This window comes from Caretta caretta, chromosome 2, assembly GCF_965140235.1.
Source record: "Caretta caretta isolate rCarCar2 chromosome 2, rCarCar1.hap1, whole genome shotgun sequence".
NCBI classification, from domain to species: Eukaryota; Metazoa; Chordata; order Testudines; family Cheloniidae; genus Caretta; species Caretta caretta.
Genome location: NC_134207.1, coordinates 92,035,591 through 92,041,590, shown reverse-complemented (window position 1 = coordinate 92,041,590; position 6,000 = coordinate 92,035,591).

The window sequence follows — 6,000 nt, the reverse complement described above, 5'->3', positions numbered from 1 at the left end:
TCCTTGAGTATGTGTGTGTAATGAAGACACAGTCGTCAGCAAACAGGAGCTTTCTAAATAGCTGTTCAATTACCTCAGTGTGGGTCCTGAGTCACTGTAGATTAAATAGATCCCCCATCCAATCTGAACTGGATGTGTACGCCTCTGGAATGTGAGCAGACCATGGCCGAAAAGACAATGGGAAAGAGTCACATTATGCATCCTTGTTTGGTACCATTGGTAACAGGGAAGGCTTCTGATGAGTCACCATGCTCCACCACCGTGGCATCATGCCATCGTGAAATGAGCAGATGACAGTAATCATCTTCTCTGGGCAACCAACTTTACTGATGCTAATTCCAGCAAATGATCCAAAAACGTAAATCTGTAGGAACATGTACATAATCAATTCCATAATAGTACTATGATTAGTTTTTATACTAATATCATTGCACAAACATTCTTTAAAGATACACCTTTCTCCTCTTTACTCTTACAGCAATAATTACCAGGTACTAGTCCTGCCCTGAGACAATACCGCACAGTGTACAGAACAATCCCCAGGGGATCCAAAGACGACTAAACTCAGAGCTGCTGTTGATACCTTTTTCAGCTCTCACACAGATTTCTTGATCACTATGAGCCTTGGCATTCATTGGGTAGAATCTCCAAAGGACAGCTCATTTCTCCAAACACAGCTACCTTTTAGGCTACTCGAAACTGAAACAGACACAAAATAAAGTGAAATTATCATCATGGTGACATTAGCACAAATCTGGCAAAACAACCAGAACTTCACAAAAAGAAAGGAGTACTTGTGGCACCTTAGAGACTAACCAATTTATTTGAGCATGAGCTTTCGTGAGTTACAGCTCACTTCATCGGATGCATACCGTGGAAACTGCAGAAGACATTATATACACACAGAGACCATGAAACAATACCTCCTCCCACCCCACTGTCCTGCTGGTAATAGCTTATCTAAAGTGATCATCAAGTTGGGCCATTTCCAGCACAAATCCAGGTTTTCTCACCCTCTGCCCCCCCCCCCACAAACTCACTCTCCCGCTGGTAATAGCCCATCCAAAGTGACCACTCTCTTCACAATGTGTGTGATAATCAAGGTGGGCCATTTCCTGCACAAATCCAGGTTCTCTCACTCCCTCACCCCCCTCCAAAAACCACACACACAAACTCACTCTCCTGCTGGTAATAGCTTCACGATAGCTCACGAAAGCTCATGCTCAAATAAATTGGTTAGTCTCTAAGGTGCCACAAGTACTCCTTTTCTTTTTGCGAATACAGACTAACACGGCTGTTCCTCTGAAGCTTATCCAAAGTGACCACTCTCCCTACAATGTGCTTGATAATCAAGGTGGGCCATTTCCAGCACAAATCCAGATTTTCTCACCCCCCCCACCCCCATACACACACAAACTCACTCTCCTGCTGGTAATAGCTTATCTAAAGTGATCATCAAGTTGGGCCATTTCCAGCACAAATCCAGGTTTTCTCACTCTCTGCCCCCCCCACATACAAACTCACTCTCCCGCTGGTAATAGCCCATCCAAAGTGACCACTCTCTTCACAATGTGTATGATAATCAAGGTGGGCCATTTCCTGCACAAATCCAGGTTCTCTCACCCCCTCACCCCCCTCCAAAAACCACACACACAAACTCACTCTTCTGCTGGTAATAGCTTATCCAAAGTGACCACTCTCCCTACAATGTGCATGATAATCAAGGTGGGCCATTTCCAGCACAAATCCAGGCTTTCTCACACACCCCCCCGGGAAACAAAAACACACACACACACACACACACACACACAAACTCACTCTCCTGCTGGCAGTAGCTCATCCAAACTGACTACTCTCTAAGTTTAAATCCAAGTTTAACCAGAATGTCGGGGGGGGGGGAGGGCTAGGAAAAACAGGGGGAAATAGGCTACCTTGCATAATGACTTAGCCACTCCCGGTCTCTATTTAAGCCTAAAGTAATAGTATCCAATTTGCAAATGAATTCTAATTCAGCAGTTTCTCACTGGAGTCTGGATTTGAAGTTTTTTTGTTGTAAGATAGCGACCTTCATGTCTGTAATTGCGTGACCAGAGAGATTGAAGTGTTCTCCGACTGGTTTATGAATGTTATAATTCTTGACATCTGATTTGTGTCCATTTATTCTTTTATGTAGAGACTGTCCAGTTTGACCAATGTAAATGGCAGAGGGGCATTGCTGGCACATGATGTTAAGAATTATAACATTCATAAACCAGTCGGAGAACACTTCAATCTCTCTGGTCACGCAATCACAGACATGAAGGTCGCTATCTTACAACAAAAAAACTTCAAATCCAGACTCCAGCGAGAAACTGCTGAATTGGAATTCATTTGCAAATTGGATACTATTACTTTAGGCTTAAATAGAGACCGGGAGTGGCTAAGTCATTATGCAAGGTAGCCTATTTCCCCCTGTTTTTTCCTACACCCCCCCCCGGACATTCTGGTTAAACTTGGATTTAAACTTAGAGAGTGGTCAGTTTGGATGAGCTATTGCCAGCAGGAGAGTGAGTTTGTGTGTGTGTGTGTGTGTGTTTGTTTCCCGGGGTGGGGGGATGAGAAAGCCTGGATTTGTGCTGGAAATGGCCCACCTTGATTATCATGCACATTGTAGGGAGAGTGGTCACTTTGGATAAGCTATTAGCAGCAGAAGAGTGAGTTTGTGTGTGTGTGTATGGGGGTGGGGGGAAGGTGAGAAAACCTATCATGCACATTGTAGGGAGAAAGAAAAGGAGTACTTGTGGCACCTTAGAGACTAACCAATTTATTTGAGCATGAGCTTTCGTGAGCTACAGCTCACTTAAAGCTCACTTAAAGCTCACGAAAGCTCATGCTCAAATAAATTGGTTAGTCTCTAAGGTGCCACAAGTACTCCTTTTCTTTTTGCGAATACAGACTAACACGGCTGTTCCTCTGAAACCTGTCATTGTAGGGAGAGTGGTCACTTTGGATAAGCTATTACCAGCAGGAGAGTGAGTTTGGGGGGGGGGGGGTGGAAGGTGAGAAAACCTGGATTTGTGCTGGAAATGGCCCAACTTGATGATCACTTTAGATAAGCTATTACCAGCAGGACAGTGGGGTGGGAGGAGGTATTGTTTCATGGTCTCTGTGTGTATATAATGTCTTCTGCTGTTTCCACGGTATGCATCCGATGAAGTGAGCTGTAGCTCATGAAAGCTCATGCTCAAATAAATTGGTTAGTCTCTAAGGTGCCACAAGTCCTCCTTTTCTTTTTGCGAAGACAGACTAACACGGCTGTTACTCTGAGAACTTCACAGACTCAAGCACTGGGGGCATACACAACAAAATCAAAAAGAATTCAGCTACTACACACGCTTCACTGCAAACTCTAAATACCACTATAGAACTAAACAATCAAAAACCTGGCTGTGATGAAAATGGCAATTTCCTGCCATATCCGTGGGAGACCCTCTTGAATTAAATTTAAGAATCTTTGAGGTTCATTATCTGAAATGAATGGGTTATGTATAAGACTACAGTTTTGTCACAGAAGTTGCATAAATCACGGAATCTGTGACTTCCAAAGACCTCCGTGACTTCAGCCCTGGCAGATGGGAGCTGCAGAGTCCTGCCGCCTCCTGCAGCGGCAGGGAGCTGTAAGGTACTCCCGCACAGGGCTGTCCCTAGCTATTCTTGGGCCCTACATACACACCCCCATGGTGGGGGAGGGAAACCCAGGCCTCCCTTGGGGGGGAGGGGCTGGCCTGGGGGGCAGGGGGGAACCACCCCCCAGCACTCACTGGCGGCACAGCTGGGGCCGGGTCACTGCACTCCCGTGAACACAGGCCCCGGCCCTGCTGCAGAGCTCAGGGGAGTCGGGGCGGGGCTGGGGCGGAGCAGGGGCAGAAAGAGACGGGGCTGGGGCAGGGAAGAGGCAGGGTGGAGCAGGGGTTAGGGGTCAGGGGCCCTGGGCAAGAGCTGGAGCAGGGGTTGGAGCAGCATGCAGCTGTGCAGGGCACCAGGCAATTTGGTGCCCCAAATTTCCTGGTGCCCTGTGCAGCTGAGTCCTTTGCGTATGGGTAAGGACGGCCCTGCCCCTGTTGCCTGAGGCAGCGGGCCCTCAAGCTCTCAGCCACCATGGGCAGCAGAGGTACCCCACACTTCCACCTGCTGCAGATGGAGGGGGTACCATGCAGCTCCTGGCTGCTGTGGGAGATGGGGACCCCTGGTAGCTCCCCAACTTCCACCATGGTGGGACAGGGGACCCCTGGAAGCTCCCCGGTTGCTGCTGCAGCGGTGGGGCAGAGGGACCCCTGGCAACTCCCTGCCTGCAGCCATGGTGGGGCAGGGGGACCCCAGCAGATCCCTGCCACTGTGATGGGGCAGGGGGACCCTGCAGCTTCCCTCTGCCAGTGGTGGCAGGGGGACCCTGGAGCTCCCAGTAACCCCGCAGCTGCCCCAGTCCCTTCCCATTTTATCATGGATATTTTTAGTTAAAGTCAGGGACAGGTCACGGGCTACAGTGAATTTTTCTTTAATGCCTGTGACCTGTCCGTTACTTTTACTAAAAATATCCATGACAAAATCTTAGCCTTAGTTATGTATAATTGTGGGCTGGGATTGTATGTAACCTCTCCAGCGGAGAGATGAGACAAATGTGAGACCTGGGGGGTTTCAATAGACTATACTGAACAATGTGCCAGACAAGAACAGACTTTTGGAACAAAAAATGTTAAGTAGTTTTCCTGGGGAATATCTTGGGGCAGTGCATGCAAATGCCCTCCCCTGGTTATGCAAAACCCCAGCCTGAAGAGTGGGCCTTTCTCTGCTGATCATGTGTTACATGAGGCCAAGATCAAAGGCCCAAGCTGTATAAAGGAAGGACTGAATTATTCATGGTGGTTCTGGTTCTGAATCTGAGACAGTTATGACCTTGTAACCATAGGCGAAACCCACCTGTGTGTTTTGAAGGACTGACGCCTATGAGAGTCCGAGGTTGGAGTTGGGATGATCTCTGGTAAGTTTTTAGCATGCCTGTAGGTTCTCTGATTGTTTAAGTATATGTTCTCTGTAATGGTTTCCCCGTAAAAATAAATGTGCTTGTTCATAAGGAGCTGTGTGATAATTTATAATCCTGGCAATTATGCTGTTCAAAGTCTCTAGAGAGAAAGCGAAGTGCAGATGCTGGCAATTTAGGCTGTCTGTCTTGCTGGGGATATTACAGCATACAGGGAATTGTACAGCATAGAAAATCCCAGATACGAGGGAGAGAGGTGCAGTCTCTGCCCAAGAGAGGGTAATGGCTGAGAAGCCGGAAGCTTAGAGCAAGCGATATCAAGGGATTACGGAAGGAGAATAAGGGTGCAGTTGCCCTGAACTGCAAAACCAGCTACCAGGCACTTCAGTTGAGGGCGGGGAAAGGGAGGGGAAATGAGTGTTGTAACTAAAGCTAGCGTAGGAAAAATGACATGAAATCAAACACTAAATTTTATACAGTGAGGTAAGTGTGGTGTGTGTGGGGGAAGCTACAACAAAATAATTCACTGTAACAAGGTACATGCTAAACCACCAGACAGCAGCACATTTCTGGTTCTGCAGTATGAGCACTGTGTGCAAATGGAAGCCCATCTGTGAGGAGTCAAGGGCCTGGCTGGAGAGGGCCAGCCAGTGTTGAGAGGCTGAATGGGGACGGAACAAATTGGAGCCAGACACAGTTTGAGGAGGTGGCTTACCAGGCTGGTGGGTGGTTCAGACTGTTGAGGGGGACAAAAGTCACATCTGAGGTGGAGGAGCTGGCTGGAGTGTGGGCAATGGATCTGCCTGAGTGGTGGATGGCTGGCATTGGGGCAAGGGGCCCAGGTGAGGAGGAACAGGATGGAGTGCCAGTAAGGGTCACACACATAGGGTGTGGGGTGGCTGGATCAGCAATCCAAGATACTCAGGTAGGGGTGCTGGCCAAAATTGAGGTGAAGACCCTGCTTGGGGATGGGGGACCTGACT